Source organism: Nylanderia fulva, unplaced genomic scaffold, assembly GCF_048542155.1.
Source record: "Nylanderia fulva isolate GAGA-0341 unplaced genomic scaffold, ASM4854215v1 Scaffold255, whole genome shotgun sequence".
Taxonomy (NCBI): Eukaryota; Metazoa; Arthropoda; class Insecta; order Hymenoptera; family Formicidae; genus Nylanderia; species Nylanderia fulva.
Window position 1 is genome coordinate 49,885 of NW_028190320.1, and position 19,264 is coordinate 69,148.

General features: G+C 32.5%; 1 long non-coding RNA gene across 1 annotated transcript; it reads right to left on the minus strand.

The window, feature by feature from the left end:
* Window positions 1-14,677: 14,677 nt before the first annotated feature.
* Window positions 14,678-18,129, minus strand: LOC114939105 (uncharacterized). Its single transcript, XR_003821166.2, has 4 exons — window positions 18,069-18,129; window positions 17,499-17,640; window positions 16,703-16,893; window positions 14,678-14,750 (listed from the first exon to the last, which is right to left on the minus strand). It is a non-coding gene; the product is annotated as an uncharacterized LOC114939105 (long non-coding RNA).
* Window positions 18,130-19,264: the final 1,135 nt, after the last annotated feature.

The window sequence follows — 19,264 nt, forward strand, 5'->3', positions numbered from 1 at the left end:
TCCTTCGTCGTAAACACTGGTGAAAAGGACTTCAGCTCATAACACGTCCATCCCAGTACATCGACACAGTATTAGATTTGCAACAGCTCAAACTCCTGTCGTGGAGACATTTCAACCTCGGAGTATTTCTGACTCTCGAGTCCATTGATCGATCAAAGGAAGAAAAATAACCCCGGAACAGGTGAGGGAGCCAACGAGGGACCGCGAATTACGATCAATGGGTGCGTTCAGCAGAACGACTGCTGAGTTATCGTCTTGTCAACAATCGACGTATATAATTGGTTGGTTCTAAAAGTAAGAACTAATCTCGTTCGTTTTTTATTTTCGATGCTCACGCGCTGAAGCATATATTATGCTATCTTTCTTTAATGTTGTAAGATTATTTTTTTTTTTTATGTGGGAAAGGGATCAGAAGAAGATGTCAAGTTATATTGATAATAATCAGTCGGGCGGACTTATATCGGCGTATCAGAATTTATTGATTGAGATATCGCGTGTACCTAACAATCTTAATATTATGGTCCGAATCGAAAACTGGGCGAACAGGTGAGTATGAATGATACGCGTTTTAGTTACAATAGTATTAAAAGACTGTCGCTACATCGATAATCAGGATGGATAAACAATAATGGGGAGTAATTATCAAATTATATGCGATTCCAAGTCGATGATCTCTCTCATAGATTCTCTCGCGGTCCCTCGTTGGCTCCCTCACCTGTTCCGGGGTTATTTTTCTTCCTTTGATCGATCAATGGACTCGAGAGTCAGAAATACTCCGAGGTTGAAATGTCTCCACGACAGGAGTTTGAGCTGTTGCAAATCTAATACTGTGTCGATGTACTGGGATGGACGTGTTATGAGCTGAAGTCCTTTTCACCAGTGTTTACGACGAAGGAGGTCGAGAGAACGAGAGGATTTTTCTTATAATCTTCGGATTTATTGATTGACCTGCGCACTCGGTCAATCGATATAGCGTTTATTCCTGCTCTCGGAGAGGCGCGAATTTTAAAATGTATCTTTCTCGATATATAGTCTCTTACAATGTAAAGCCGGATTTACAATAGGTGTAATAAGCTTTAAACCTTAAAAAATTAATCAATTATATTCATTACTCTTCTTTAAATTTAATTATGATTCAGCGACTTTTTGGACCTATATTTTTTGCGCCTATTTCTCCATATGTAGTTTCGAGATTAATTTATATATGGAACTTAGTGATCTCAAACCAAGAGATACAGTTCCAAATAATTAATTTTTCGTGCTTTGGCTCTGTTGGCCGATTTAAAAAAAATAGTTAATTTCTTAAGGCTTAAAGCTTACTACATCTATTGTAGAACCGGCCTAATGAGCAACAAAGATAAATGAAATGATGCTTTCAGCGCGTGAGCGTTCAAAGAAAAGGCAAAGAAATCGACTAATTACAGTGCGTAGTAATAATTTCGTTTGCCTTACTACGCACTGTGATTAGTCTTGTATAGTTAAAGATTATGATTGAAACTTTTTTATGTGCAATTGCCCTAACAATGTCCTATGTCCACGATACAAAACTTATTGTTAGTACGAGTTCTTTGTCCAAGAAATAAGTAACTAATAAGATTACTGCTTTTTCATAAAAATTACAAGTTGATTGATGAAACATTTTTCAGATCAAGAAAGTTCTAACATCATGAACACTGGTCTTTAAAAAAGTTATGTTTAGTCGATATCGATACTCGAAATTCGAATATCTTGAAGTTAAAATTGTTTGCGATGCTAATAATTGTCTGTGCAAATTCATATCGTATCGTCCTTACTGTCAAACTGTTGAACAAATTTTAATAGAGTGTAACACAAATTTATTTAAACAATTTAGGAAAATAATAGATGTAAAATATAAAAAAAAGAAAGGAAGAAAAAGAAAAAATAAAAAACGACAGAAAATAATAAAGCAGATAAAGGAGTAAAATCAAATAAAAAAAGTATGTATAAATGTGTAAATAAATTTTAATATTATAATTAAATATGTGGTAAATATGTAGTATAGCGCCCTTATTTCCGATTTTGTTCAAATTTTCAGAATTTGTCTATTTTTATGCCTAGAAATTTCTCTGAAAAGGAAATTGTCGCTTATAATTTTTTTAATAAATAAACACAATGATAAAATATTAATAAATAAAGTTTTTTAATGTCGATAAGTAGGAAACTGTTAACTTACAATTGTATAATCCGCTTTATCAAATATTCTCTGCTTTAATAATATAAGTATGTAACTTTAATGTTTAAATTAAAGCAAAAATAGCTTATTCTTTTGATTAAAGCATTTTTTTTTTTTTATATAAATAGATATTATTATAAAATTGGTTTTGAATTTGGCAATAATCGATAAAAAGGTCCATTTTTCATAGAATTTTGAATATCTTGACAAAAGTCTGTAGTTTTAACTTTTGTAAATTCTAAAATATTAACATAAATACTTTTATATAAATAAATTATCGAGGAAAGCGCGCGTGTTAGCGCGCGCTGCGTGCTAGTCCTATTTGAAAAAAGGGATGTGACGATTTAATTGTTGCTGGTTTACCGCGATGCCGATTGGTTCTTTCAATGCGCTCAGTTCAAGTCTTGAGCAGCTATCACTTATGTTAATTTGCAAATTGACAGTTCGCATGAAAAGAAGTATAATAATATTAGCTAACAAGTGCGGGGGATCGTAAATCGGCCGAGAGTGCGGAAGTTTGGCGCACGAGGCAAAACCGATTTATGACCCGCACATGTTGGCTACGATATTTTGTGTGATCGGTGTGTGGAAAGGGAGCCTTTTCTAAAATCTTATCATGTGCGAAAAGGGCAACTTTTCGCACGCCGATTGCACAAAAATGATTTAAGATTTAATTTATTTAATTAAAAATAACTGTGAGACGACCCAACTGGCTTAAATTAATTCTTATTATTATTAGTTTGATGCCATGTACAAGAAAAGACAACGTTTCGACCTTAGGTTTAGGTCCTTATCAAGTCTAAATTAACATTAAAAAATACAATAGATGTACATACAAGAATTTCGATTTTTAAGAAAGTAAAGCGCAAACCAAGATTATAATAACAATTTAAACGTACCTTACAAATTCTTTAGTGCATCGAAACATCAACTAATTTTCCTGCTTCGATGCAGAAGATTGGATTTACTTCCACCACACATCAAGAAATTGAAATTGAACATCTTTTTCTACAGTAATAGCGTAAACCAAAAATTTGATTATTTTTCTAGACGAACTCGAATTAGATTGTTGAACTTAGAAATTAAAGATTTAAATTATAACATAAAGTTCTTACATTCCAAACTTTATAACATCGAAAAAAGGATGTCTGACTTACTTCCACATACTTTAATTAACAGATTTTTTGAACTTAATCATCATAAATTATTTATTTTTAATAAAATGAAAAAGGATAACGCGATTAAAAAGTTCAATAATTTAATACGAAATAATAATGTTTCACTTAACCCCTTTAGTAAAATTGACAGATCGAAATGGATAGTAAATTTGAGCAATAAAATTATTCCAGAGAACATTCTAGATTTTTTAAGCTTAGGTGATAAATTCGGGTTGCCTGTTTCACAGAATTATAAGAATGACCGCACTAACATTGTTATCGATATAGCTAAGAACCTAGAAATTAATTGCACTAAGATGCAGAAGATAATGCTCTTGTTGAATCGACAAGAAACGAGGTAACTAAAGCGGCATATGGATTTCTTAGCAAAAAGAAACACACTAGCTACATAGATAGATACATTATAAACAACTCTAAACAATGTCATTGTTATCTACGTGATAACGATGACATTTTAGTTACGACAGCCGATAAGGGTCAAACTACAGTTATTATGGACAAAAAAGATTATATTGACAAAATGAATGTTTCACTGAGTGATCAATATACATATACTAAACTGAAAAAAGATCCGTTCAAGAAAGTTTCGGGTAGAATCAATTCTTTAATCAAATCATGGCGAGATAATAAATTGATTGATGAAATGACATATAAACGTCTTAATACCACGAATGGGAACCTTCCTCGATGTTACGGTCTACCGAAAATTCACAAAGTTAACGCGCCTTTACGTATAATTGTTTCGTCACTTGGGAGCCCGGTGTACAGTATAGCGCGTTTTTTACATGATATATTGGAACGATCAGTTACGAAACCTACCTCACATATTAAAGACGGTTGGACGTTCGCGAATAAAATCAAGAATTTGAGTATTGAAGATAATGAAATGTTAATTTCTCTTGACGTCACATCTTTATTCACAAATATTCCTAAGGAATTAGTTTTAAAAGCTATTGAAAAACGTTGGAGGGATATTTCATGTAACACAAATTTTAGTTTGACACAATTTTTATATGGAATCGACGCTGTATTGGAATCTACTAGTTTTCGTTTCAACGATCAATTTTATGAACAGATACATGGTACACCAATGGGATCCCCCCTTTCACCTATTTTAGCAGATTTAGTTATGGCTGATCTTGAGACAGAATGTTTAAGCTCTTTACAATTTGACATTTCAGTTTATTATAGGTACGTTGATGATATTTTTGCAATAGTACCACGCAATAAAATTGATAACATTTTGACTACGTTTAATAAATACCATCACCGTTTGCAATTTACACATGAAACAGAGATAAATAACAAGATTAACTTTCTGGATACATTGGTTTTTAGAAACAATGGTAAACTATTGACTAGTTGGTACCAGAAACCCACCTTCTCTGGTAGATATTTAAACTACCATTCTAACCATCCGTTTAAATACAAAGTTAACACCATTAATAACTTAGTCGACCACGCTATTTTGTTATCGGATAAACGATTTCATAATGAGAACTTACAGATGGTTAAAAAAATCTTGTTGAATAATTGTTTCCCTAGGACGATCATTGAGCGATATATGTATAAAAGAACATGTTTTTTAGAAAATTCTCATAACGTAGTTGACAAAAATAATATATTTGATACAAAGTGATAAATATAAGGCCAACTTATCGAGCTGAATATTCGAGATGTTCAGTCAACTACCATTTATTACATGTATAAATTATAAAACTACAGTCATTATATTAAAACTAACGCAAATTACAATCATTCTATAAACGTTTCGACCGCACGCGGTCTTCTTCAGTATAATTATTGAAATATAAATTCTTACAATTCACATGATATCGAAATTTAATTATAGTTATTCAGAATCGAGAGTTTTTGAGCAATTAACGCGTGTTTTAATCCGTCCTGTCCAACAATGTTCGCCTCGATATGATCTCTGATTTTGTTCAGATCTCGGATGGTTTCATCGTTAATATGCGAGAAATTAACCCGTTCCGTAGGCGCTGCGATTAATAAAAAATTACCGATCAACGTGTGTCCAAATTATAATATATATCCCCTACAATTGGTAGTATGCTTACCTATCATCGTTCTTCTTGACAATTTTGCTACTTATTAACAGTTATTAAGGATGACACATAACAAACCAACAATACAGAAAGACAGCTCATTTTAAACTCTACTTGATCGGAGAGCTTAAAATAGAGTTTAAAATGAGCTGTCTTTCTGTATTGTTGGTTTGTTATGTGTCATCCTTAATAACTGTTAATAAGTAGCAAAATTGTCAAGAAGAACGATGATAGGTAAGCATACTACCAATTGTAGGGGATATATATTATAATTTGGACACACGTTGATCGGTAATTTTTTATTAATCGCAGCGCCTACGGAACGGGTTAATTTCTCGCATATTAACGATGAAACCATCCGAGATCTGAACAAAATCAGAGATCATATCGAGGCGAACATTGTTGGACAGGACGGACTAAAACACGCGTTAATTGCTCAAAAACTCTCGATTCTGAATAACTATAATTAAATTTCGATATCATGTGAATTGTAAGAATTTATATTTCAATAATTATACTGAAGAAGACCGCGTGCGGTCGAAACGTTTATAGAATGATTGTAATTTGCGTTAGTTTTAATATAATGACTGTAGTTTTATAATTTATACATGTAATAAATGGTAGTTGACTGAACATCTCGAATATTCAGCTCGATAAGTTGGCCTTATATTTATCACTTTGTTTTCAATATACGAGCGACAATTGGTATTAATTAATGTATTTGATATTTCGTCTTGTATTTTAATGCCGTATGTTAAGAACCTAAGTGAGACTATTGAGAGATCTATTAAGAAAACAGGCTTAAGTGTTATTTACACGATTCCAAAAAAACTTGATACGTTTATTAAACCCCGAAAAGACAAATTACCTAAAGCCGATATGACCGAGATAGTTTATAAAGTTGACTGCAACGACTGTGACGCCACATACATCGAACAAACTAAAAGACACCTTAATACTCGGATTAAAGAACACATGAATAATATAAAAATGCATGTCAGCAACCAAAATGTTATAAGCAAACAGAAATGATTTTTTGCATGACTTTAAATGGACAAACTTAAATATTTTACATCGAGAAACAAACACTAGGAAAAGAGAGATTGCTGAAATGTTTTTTATAAAAAAATTTAATAACACGATCAACCTACAGAAAGACACAGAGAATTTGAATCCGATCTATGATAGAATAATCAAAGCTGTTTAACTTAGTTCGTCTTTACCATCCATACTGAACGTTTACGTGACACAGTATTTATATTGAAATATGTAAAATGGAAAAAAATTAATTATATATTGCACTAAAGAATTTGTAAGGTACGTTTAAATTGTTATTATAATCTTGGTTTGCGCTTTACTTTCTTAAAAATCGAAATTCTTGTATGTACATCTATTGTATTTTTTAATGTTAATTTAGACTTGATAAGGACCTAAACCTAAGGTCGAAACGTTGTCTTTTCTTGTACATGGCATCAAACTAATAATAATAAGAATTAATTTAAGCCAGTTGGGTCGTCTCACAGTTATTTTTAATTTTATTCATTACTGGCGATACAAGATATCTACTATTAATTTATTTAAGATTACTTTTTTATTTAAGATTATTTTTATTTAATTTATTTAAGAAGTCTAAAAAGTTGCACAGGAAGTCTCGCGATATATATGTGATAAAAAGATTAAAACAATATTAATAATGGCGCGCGCTTGTGCTACTAGTATATTAAAAAATAGATTTTGTGCAACTGGCGCGCGAAAAGTCGCCCTTTACGCATATAATGGGATTTTAGAAAGGGCTCCCTTTCCACATACCGGTCACACAAAATATTGTAGCCAACATGTGCGGGTCATAAATCGGCCGATCGTGCGGATTGTCGCTCTCGGCTTCGCCTCGTGCGCCAAACTTCCTCACTCGGCCGATTTACGATCCCCCGCACTTGTTAGCTAATATACTATTATTATACTTGGTCTCAATTTAGACCCATAATCCTCTTCTTTATTTTCATAAATATGAAGTAATTGACTTACTGTAGTATATGTCAAAGATCATTTTGGAAGCTGCGTTTTCTTGTTCGTCACCCCATCCCATCTCTCTTCATCTATTAATAGATTTTTGCAAAAAATACATTTTATTTAATTATTTATATTTAAGATAATGTTTGATTTTACACACTTGGCGGTTTTTGTATGTAATTGTATGTATTTTTATGTAAAAAATAAAACTTACTCCTTTTTGTTTTTTTTTTCAAGTTTAATATATTTTTGGTTACAAAGTTTACACTGTTTGTTAAAATTTGTATAATGAATGTCGTAATATTTTTTAATAAAATTATAATAATCTTTCGAAATATTATTATGTATTTTCGTCATATGACTCAACATTGGTTTCGATATTTTGTAAACTTTATTTATAGTCTGTTTACAATGCACAGATATTAATTGTAATTTACTTTCAGATGCTGTAATTTTGGTATATAATCGTCTTTCATTTTTTGTTAATATGTGCCGTTCTTTAAATGAGATTCAATGTGTCGCTTAAAATGGGAGTACATAATATATAAATTAAATTTGTCGTTGCAATTTAAATTGCAAACACCTTTATCGCCCCTTTTTGTAAAATAATTCCACTTGAACAAAACTCATTTAGATATCTATACAAAATTATTATATGATATAATTATTTATGACAATTATAAAGTATGATACGTTATTAGGAGCATTCCATCTGAAAAGGGTATCTTTTTTAATTTAATTGAAAAATATTGCCTTCAATAGTTTTACCGCTATATATTTAAAAATTTCAGGATAAGAATCGGGACATCATTATCATATATTTATATAAGAAACATTACGCTTGAAAGAAAAATTGTTATTGTTCTTTTTCAACTATGTCGATTTTAAATGATCAGATTGATCTTACTAATATTTTTAATTCGCGCGTATGCGTTATCGCGATGTTAATGAATAAGTTAATGAGTAAATTTGTACATCATTTTTAATTCCATACAACAGTCATTAACATCACGATGAAGCATTTTAATCTTATTTCATGATTCACTTTATTATGAGTAAAATGACATTACTAAAATCTAAAAAAAAAAATAAATATTTCCTATATCGCGTATATATTAAATAATCTTAAATAATAAAATATAATAAATAATAATCCTTAAGGTTGCCAGTAATAATTAATAAAAAACCACTCCTCAATGTTTAAAAAACAAGGAAAAAGTATTAATTTACAGAAAGATACGGAGAATTTCAGTGGGATTTATGATCGTGTTCTTGACGTTATTTAAGTCGTTTTATATTTATTTTTACTTTTAATTTTATTTTTATTTTTATATCCACCTATTTATTTATTTTTATTTATTTGACTTTATTATGACGATTTAAATTACGAAAGACACATTTAGTTTCGTCTCTATCTTCTTAGTGACTAAGATTCTTGCGAACAGTTAACATCTATTTAATATGTGCTTACTTCTGTCAGTCTTGCATTGTTCATCAAAACAAGCGTTAACATTGTCGGTAGTTTGCATAGAAGTTGATTTACTGTTTTAAATTTGGTATGTAACACATTTTTGTTTTTAAATGTATAATTAATTGTTGCGAATAAGTGTATTAAATTATAATTATTTTGATGGAACTTTTTATAGATGTACTTGAAAAGGGCTGCAATGACAGCCGAAACGTTGTTGTATTTCAAATAATTATTTATAATAAATTATTGCCAGTCTGGTCGACTTTAAACATTGAGGAGTGGTTTTTTTTTAATAAAATATAATTTGCTTTTTCATTTTCCACGTGTAAAAGAGAAACGACAAGAAGAAAAAATACATACTTCTCGTTTATTTATTAATTGTAGTAATAGGAATCTTTTTATAAATGCAAAAATATAAAACTTTAACAATATATTACATCTAATATTCTATAATTTTAGGAACTTAATAATATAACACTTGTAATGAGTATTTCTAATAAGTGATTTATAACAATTAAATTGACGCATTTGCACGCACTTTAGAAAATCTTAGTTTACAAATTTTAAGTTTAACACAATTAAATTTGTATATTTAGAATTATTATTATATAGCATTTTTATACATTATTATACATATAACATTTATTATAAATTTTTTATTATATAAAAAATATATATTCTAATATTTCTCTCTATATCTTCCTTTTGCAAAAAAAAAACGATATAAATATTTTCATTTTGTGCATTACTATTTTTTAGATATATGTATATAATTTATAGTTTATAAAAATCATTTCATAAATGTGCTTAAATATTTTATAATATTGCATAAGTCTAAAATATATGTTTATAATATTTTATCACGTACGAGCGCATTAATATGTAATTGATCTAGCTATTTTTATATATGCCTGCAAGATTTACAAAAAACTTATAAGCTTTATTACAAGGCCTATAATTTGATATTATTTTCTTTGAAATATAACGATGCGTAAGAATATGCTAATAAGCGTATTTAAGAAAAAAATTTTTTAAACTACTTATATGTGTAATATTGTAAAATACATTTTATACACATTTTATGCACATCTCTTCAGATGATTAAATAAAATTTCTGTACTGACAAGATATGATCTTTAATGCGTTACATAATATATGGCAGCTTCTAATTCATCAGACGTCCGATTATGGGAGTGCCCATTTTTTACTTAAGAGTAGAGGGTCGTATTAGGGCTTAAATTTTAGTAAAGAAGAACATACATAAACAGGCCAACTTAAACGAGCAAATTATTTAGGTGTATAAAATAATTAATTTTGATGTGATTAATTTTGACATAAAATAAAATAAATAAAACGTATACGTTTCGACTGTTACGACAGTCTTCCTCAGTACATAATTTCGTAGTGAGTTGGTCTGTGGCCAATGATGATTGATATGGCCCAGGTGGAGCGTTTGACAATGCATTACGCACTGCTTCGCTCAAAACACCTAAACAAGGAATTTCCTCGTATAGGTTGTGTGTGTTAGGTCCATAGTACCCTCCGAAGTTATTTATGGCTCCGTAAACTTAGCTGGTCGACTTCGACTTTTTTAATTTTTTAATTTTTTTATCGTTTGTTGGCCTAATTTCAACGTTTGTTGGTTCTTAGTTTTTTTTTAATTAAAAAAGAAAAATTAGCGGGAAGTTAGCCGGAAAAATCTCATTTTTAATTAAAAAGCGGTCTAATCGATGCGTAATCGTCTGCTGACGTTTATTGGTCTAATTTTAGCGTTTGTTGGTTCATATTTCCTTCTTAAATTGGAAAAAAACGAAAAATTATCTCTCATTGAGACCGCATCTGCAGTAATCGAATATGATTGGTTTATTGCGATTTAAGGCTTATTTCTATTAATGTAAGGCTTTCATCTAAACACTCATTCAACAAGTTTCACACTAACAATATGTCGAGTAAAGTTTACTCGAGTAAAGCCACAGAAATCATATTATATGAGACAAATAATGTATTATGTGGTATGATATTTTCGGAATACAATCTTAAGATTTAAGATCAAGTTAAACGTCCTATTTTATCAACGCTTTGTGCAACTCTTAATAAGCTACAGTATTTTAAGTGTTTTTACACACCACTGGCTTGTGATAAAATATAATAATGATAATAATAATAATCATTGCTTTATTAAATAAGGGATAGGTAAGTTGTAATTTTAGCTTTGTAATCTAAATTTGCTTTATTCTTGCGATATACGTCTAAGAGCAGTAAAGTAAAAAATAATTTTTATTTAAGCAAAATTCTGGTTAAGGATATTCATGTCCGAATCTATATGTGAATTTGACATTTGTACATAATATGACAGATGCTTTTCTGCTCTTGGCACATTTTTCAATCAATGTCTAACTAAATAAGCATGTGACTTATGTACAATATGTGTGTATGCCTTAAGATTTTATAATCCTAGAAAACTATTTTGCAAAGAAAAAATAAACTATACTGTGCTTGTTTAAGGGGAGTGTCATAAGTGCATATTAATCCATTTTTATAACATCACCTTCCTTTTTTATAATTATGGCAAAATTTTTTGTTAAAAGAATCTATCGCAAATAAGAAATCAAAGAATTGAAAATAAATTAATATGTAAGACAAGAATTTATATCAAAAAGGGAGAAAAAGAATGATATAACTTTAATATAAAGATATTCTAGCATTCTTTTAACATCAAATTTTTGTAGCAAACTTAGTACACTTATAATTAGCTGACTTTTGATATATTTCTAATTAATATTTGTGTATAATGGAAAAAAATAATTAAACATACATTTTAAGTACTAACATTCAATATTGCAGATAATGAAATTAAATATGTATAATTAAAATGCAAATTGATAATGCATTACACACATATCAGATATATTCAAGAAAATTAAAATAAATTCAACTATAATCAATTAAAATGTAATGTTTCATAACTTTTGACCAAATTGCATCTAGAATTATTCAGAATAAAATATAAGAATATTAAGTAAAGCATTATTATTTGTACACATTGTTTAAAACAGTTTTATATAGAGATAGAAAATAAGTGTTTCCTGCATATATAAATACAGAATAATATTCATTGTCAATTCTGAGTCTGACAGCGATATATATATATATATATATATATATATATGAAAAAGATATTTTATATACTTATATATGAAAAAGATATTTTTAATTAACTGTATCAACGTGAATCGCAAACAGTTATTTGGCGAACAGGGAACTTGATGTCATACGTTGTGGAGATACTTTTGAGTTATCATTTAAATGTACTATTAGAGAAGAAAATAAATATTTTCTAATATTCTTCTTCCATTAATACTGACAAATCATGTTGACTCTTTCTGATCAATCTTGTTTATCCAATTAACGACTGTTGGCTAAAATAAAAATAGTGAAAATTGTATCTATATAAAATTAATTGCAATATAATAATTAAAAAGATTAACTTTGTGACGTGGTCTTTTTGAGCCCGTCACAAGGGTGGACACGCCCGGCCGGGAAGCGTCTGAGAGCGCTGTACAATTTTGTGTTTCGTGCGGGTGAGCAGCGACCTTTTCGCTAGCTCGCCCGTACTCTGTATCGGGATCGAGGTGGTAGGCCAGGAGAACGGCCATTGTTTTAGGGAGAAGAGGACCTGGGCAGACGACGGAGGAATGACTTCGAAAGGGGAGGAGCGGAGACTGAGCGACCGGCCCGGTGAGTATTAAGAACAATCAAAAATACGCGGTACCGAGAAAATAAGAAAGGGATACTGCAAATAAACTCGTTACAGCCTCGATGGGACGAACAGGAGCAGTCCAAAACAGGGAGGAAAAGGCGCCTACATTCCGCGACCAGGATGATTCCCTTGAGGGGCCCGCCACCACACATCGAGAGAAACACGGAGATCTAACGGGACTGATCACCCCGAGACGACTTTCCTCAGCAAATAAAGGTCGTTCGGAACATCGTACGGCCATACGAGGTGTGGACGGGACCGCCGAGAATGGACCTGCTGCATCGTCGCTCCCGAGGACTGAAATTTGAATTTGGCGGCGGAAGTCCGCGACCAGCTGCGACACACAGGAATCGATACGAGGATCGATTCCGGGTCCGGCGCGGGGCGCAACGCTGCCGCGAGACCTGGCAACCGGGCCGGGGTGGCGCGCATTGTCTTCCCCCTTCCCACCAGCGTACTTTCCGAGGTCCCGCCGGCCCGAAAGGAAATCACTGTTCGACGAGCCGGTGTCCTGCGAGCACGAAAAAGGACGAAGACCCACAGCGACCACCTGCGACGGCGGATTATTGTAAGGCCACCTCCTCGATCGTCCGGTAAGCGTGGATTCGGCAGAGACCCGTGAATTATTAGAGAAGTATAACGATACCGAGCAATTATGCTGTAAATAATTTAGTACCGAGAATTAGTTGAGAGACTCACGGGACTCGCGTCGATTTCCGCGTCATTAAGTTATTGCGTAAATCTTTGCCTTCTTCGCTTCTCCGAGGGGCACCGAAACGAGTCGACAGTCATATCGTAATATATTGTAATTGTAGCATTGTATCGAGTCATTGATTAGCAATCCTTGAGAATAAGTTCCGCTGGATTAATGTATGGTCTATTCGATTCCGAGCCGGATACAAAGGGAGGAGAGTAATGATAACTAAAGATTCCGAGAAAACCCAGCGATCTCCCTACGGCTCGATAATAGTATTATAGTTATTTTTATTCACACTATCTATATACTACTAATTGAAAATATACTCTTATTTTATCTTATTTCTGAGTACAATTAATATCGAGATTTCCTCTCTCTCCGAGACTGCGATTCCGAATCTCCTTACGGAAAGAACCACGACACTCTACCCCCTGTTGATACCGAGCTACCGAGGCCGAGTCGTCGTGTCCGCTGATTATTTGCCGAGATATTGTTGGGTGGTGCGGCCTGACCGCACCTGGCGCCCAAAAAGATACGATACCGAGCATTCAGTGATACCGAGCAAGTATTGAGAGAACGGAGAGCGGCACGACGAGGTTGCGCAGCAGTCTCTCTCGCACTCTCTCTCGTTTGACGAGAGAGGACGGAGAGACGGTCGCAACTTACTGATGTGAAACTTTGTCAGAAATAACCGACCATATTTTATAAATAAATTATTTAATTCAAAATTTTTTTGATGGAATGGACGTTCTTAATTGTGAGAAGTCCAAAATATCGTTTGGAGTGTAATTATTATCAAAATTTTCCACTGAATCTATTCTGAATTTTCTGTAAATATAGCTAAGCAGAGACAAACTTGTTATTTCTTTTGTTGTATAAATTATAGAGAAAAAAAATTTACAACTACTTTCAACGAATAAATTCATATAAAACAATTGTTCAAATTAAAATAAAGCAACTATTAAAAAAAGAACAGCAAGAATAAAATTTAGATTTATATCACTGAAGACTGGAGACTTAAAAGAACATCAATTCATATAGATCATCAAGCTCTATGACATATTGTACAGTTGGTCTATTTAGACCTTTAAAGGAATAGCATTAATTGAATACTAATATGTTTAGTTTTATATAAAACAAACTCTTCTATTGTATAGTGAATCGCACAGAGTCTTTCAGTAGAGTTAGAATCTTGAAATTGTCTCCGATCATTCAGGTTTTTGTAAATACACAGCAAGATGCGGATTTATAATAGTTTTTGAGCTACATGTGGAGATATCTGCTCGTAAATTGTTGTAAATTTGCCAAACTCCATTAGAACGCAAGCAGTATGCAATATAATGCCCCGATATGTGAGCTATTACTCCAGCCAACCTGAAAACAATTAATTTTTTATACAATTCAAAAATATAAAATATTTGGAAATTAAAAGTCATTGTGCCTATCTGTATTCGAAACTTTCATCTTTATAACATTGAAACTTGAGTGTTGTCGGTAATTGTTCCAATCTGCAATCTAATCCACTTTTACATTGAATACTCGGGCGTATATCCAGTTCAATGAATATGTGAATTCTTGGTTCTCTAAACCATGTGTATTTTCCCAAGCATGGATCGCAACAACGTATCTTATAAATCGGCGATCTAAAGTCTAAAGCTTTCTCCAGAGAACTAAAGCCTTCCTTTGCAATTATTTTATGATTCGGTCCTAATATTACAGTTGGAAACGTCGTAACATTGCAGCCCGTGCATTTCTTCGTGTTCTGTATGCTAGGCTCTGTGGTCAGGATATTTTTTGTGACATTTGCGATATTGTCAAAAGAATCAATCATGTACGATACAATTCTAAGATTTGTTTGCACGTGGGGTGTACAATTGTAATAATTTTTTAGTATTAAAACCCTTTGCCGGAGCACATATTGCGTCACTCCTTTCTGAACCAAATTAAACACGAGTTGCAGTGTAGGGTTGTTTGATGCTTTCAAAAAAGTCTGGTAATTGATGTCGTCGATTGCTCCTGTCATGAGCACGTGAATTAGAGAATCAAAGGGGCACGTATTTGTCACAAAATATGAATTTATTATTCTTTTATCTTGACAGATGGAAAAAGCAAACCATGAGGTAACAAAGATGATTTTTTCCTTTGTTCAACAAGAGCATTTATTTGCGAAATTTCAGGATATGCTTTAAAATATTTACTAATCTTTTTTGATTTATGATGACAAACTTGGGATTGTTTTTCCGATCCTGAGACGAGATGTGTAGAAGAAATGTAATTCGATTTTGATTCTTCTTTTAAATTATTCTTGGATTCGATAAAATTATTGTTCTGCTGATCAATTATCGGGCTGACCAAATCAGTTATCGAAGTACTCATCGATGAATATGAATGATCTAGCAAAGCTTCATTTGATGACTTGATATTTATGATCTCGAGTTCTCTAGAACCCGTCAAACTGGGTGCAATGTCAGAAACAATGTGATTTTTTACACTTTCTTCGTTGCAATCGTTATAATCGAAATAGTCATTATTTATATTAACTTTTCCGCGCTAATTTTCCATAGCCAACAAGTCTGAATCAAGATAAGATTCGACATCGTTCGATGGCATCTCTATAAAATTTGAAACGTCAATGTTGAAGTCCAAGTTTAAACAATCAAGTTTATTTTTTTCAATATTTTCTTGCCAATTCTTATTAGTAAGCAAATCCGAATCGAAAAATCGATCTTCGATGTTGTTTGGTGACATTTTAACGTGCGTTTTCTCCTCACAATTTGATTTGATAAATTTGCTAAATAAATCATCGAACATCTTCCTCCTTTTTTTAATCAATTCAGACATTGAATTATCTAAGTACATATTTTCTTTGTTCACCTCTGTCTTCAATTCAGTACTTCGTTCGAACAAGTCGTTGAATGTTCGTTGACTCTCACTTGTTGATTCTGAGCGATTCTGTTCGGTGTGTTTCGGTGTAGAATGCACTTCATAAGATAGTTTAGGCTTAGACTTATTGATTTTACTTTCTTCTTTCTTCATTAGGTCAGTATTGTGTACACATTGTTTAGCGTTGAAATTTATCATACTCGATGAGAAAAGCAAAGTTGCACCTTGAATGTCATTGACATGCATTATTAAAAATTTATCGACTCGCATTGGCCCAGTTTTCATAATTCGGGTTTTTATGTCGTTGAAGTAATTCTCTACGTAACATAAAGTTGCATGTGCACTGTAATCCATTCCAACGCTGGTCCATAGAGGAAATTCCTTAACACGCTGCAAAAGTATATCGACGAATTCTGGTAAAAAAAATAGGTTTAACTCCTCACCATCGCGTTAATTTAGCTTAGCTCTTCCAACTTGTTCATCGATCCAGTCACCGATTATACTGCTGCCTTGGTCCAATTCGTCACATTTGGTCATGGCTTGAGCTTTTGGATGTTTAGGTTTATCACCAGTAATTTCGTCTATATTAATATAAAAGGCATAAATAATCCCTCGATCGTATCGGCGAGATCCACTGAAAATTATGAAACAATTAATTTTAGCTTTATTAATTAAAAAATGTAAACTATATACAGGGGGTAGACAAAATAATGTGAACACCTGTGAAAATGGGATATTTATATTTGTTTGTTAATAAGATGTTGGGCCGCCATTTGCCTTTTTTTCAGTGAAATTTCTCATTCCTCTATTTGTCAATTCTCTATTTTTTTCAAAATTGTCTACAGTCCGATGATATTAAGCTATTAAGATACCCAAACATTCTCTCTGGCCAGCACAATTACCAAACCCAAATATCATCGAACCACCATCAACAAATTTTTTACTAGTGGCTCGATGATATTCCAATTTGGTAATTATGCTGGCCAGAGAGAATGTTTGGGCATCTTAATGGCTTAATATTATCGGACTGTGGGCAGTTTTGAGGAAGAGTGAGAAGCGGATTTCCTTCTTCAACATCTCTAGGGTAATTAACGAATTGAAATAGAATAAGACAGCATTGCACTAAAAAGGGGACAAGTGATGGCCCAACATTTGATTAATGAACAGATATAAATACACTTCTTTCACAGGTGTTCACATTATTTTGTCTACGCTCTGTATATTATTTTTTATACATACTTTTTATGACTGAAGAACATGAAAATCCAAATGTACAAGTGCAATGCACTTAAGGCACGTTCCACTAAACTTTTGCAACGCTCATTTTCTATAGTATATGTCACATTTACTGTAGAAAATGAGCGTTGCAAACTTTCAATACCTGTAACAAACATTAATATGTAGATGATAAATAGAGAACAATTTCGGTAAAGTCGAATACGTAACATTAATTACATTGATTATTTTTTGCGTTTTTCAACTCTTTAGATAATTTTATTTTTAATTTTTTTATTCAATTATTTTCTAGAATTTTCTAGAGTTTCAAAAAAACGTGTTTAATATGTCCGGTCTCGTCCAAGACAAAGAATTTTGTTCCACTCTAGAAAATTGTAGAAAAAAATGGTTCAGACAACTTACGTCTTTTGTTGTTAGGGATATCTTTATGTATTTGCCGATACGATCGAGGGATCATTTATGCCTTTCATATCTTTATGTATTTTAGCGAATTAAAATACTTTTTATATTTAAAATAAATAATTATATATATATATATATATATATATATATATATAAATCTGCATTAATTACCTTAATCTCACTCGGTCTCTCGTTCACACGTAACGTGGCTTGGCGCAAAAAGACAGGAAATACCACCATGTTTCTTGATGAATGTTATTTTCGCAATTTCCTGCCAATGTTAAGGCTCGTATTCACAGCCAGTTTTATAGATGTTAGCCTTACATTAATAGAAATAAGCCTTAAATCGCAATAAACCAATCATATTCGATTACTGCAGATGCGGTCTCAATGAGAGATAATTTTTTGTTTTTTTCCAATTTAAGAAGAAAATATGAACCAACAAACGCTAAAATTAGACCAACAAACGTCAGCAGGTGATTACGCATCGATTAGACCGCTTTTTAATTAAAAATGAGATTTTTCCGGCTAACTTCCCGCTAATTTTTCTTTTTTAATTAAAAAAAAACTAAGAACCAACAAACGTTGAAATTAGGCCAACAAACACCAACAAACGACCAACAAACGATAAAAAAATTAAAAAAGTCGAAGTCGACCGGCTAAGTTCACGGAGCCGTTATTTATTACTTCTTCAGGCAATGATGGGAACATTTGGACGTAAGTGTTCCTTCGTCATGGTTTGTGTGAGCTCTTGGGTTTTAAGTTGGAACATTAGCGGCTCTGGAATGGAAAAAACGGCTTGATCCAACATCAATAGGATGTCGCGTTCAGCAGGTGTGATTGGTTGTTGAAGTTTTACCTTCAAACTTATTATTCTAAACCACAGCATTGCTGTCGCGTAATAATCCAGATACTCAGAGAGCATTGTTTTCTGGATGTTGGCGTCGTCAACTTGAAATTCGGCATACATAAAGCGCGAAATTTCTATTAAAGCTGGGGCGGATGATGTCATCCGTGTGTCAAGATTCATTTCTTTCGACGTCATGCCTACAGCGAATACGCTGTTCTTCAATGGATCCTCATTATCAAGAACTACATTCTTGATATCTGCTGGTATTTGCAGTTGAGTCGGAGGGTTGATTCCTTTCGGAAATCGCCGACCCTTTGAGACTTTTGCTTTCGAAGCAGCCGCTTGAATCATTGCTGGCTTCGCTGGTAGTTGTGGTTGTGGTTGTTGTTGTCCCGCCTGGTTGTTCATGGCGGGTTGGAGAGCAGTTGTCAAGATTGCTCTTGGATCAAATTAAATTTTCGCTTTTTACACGTAGAATCGAATACCGTCTGGTGAATTTTGATAAATTTAAAATAGC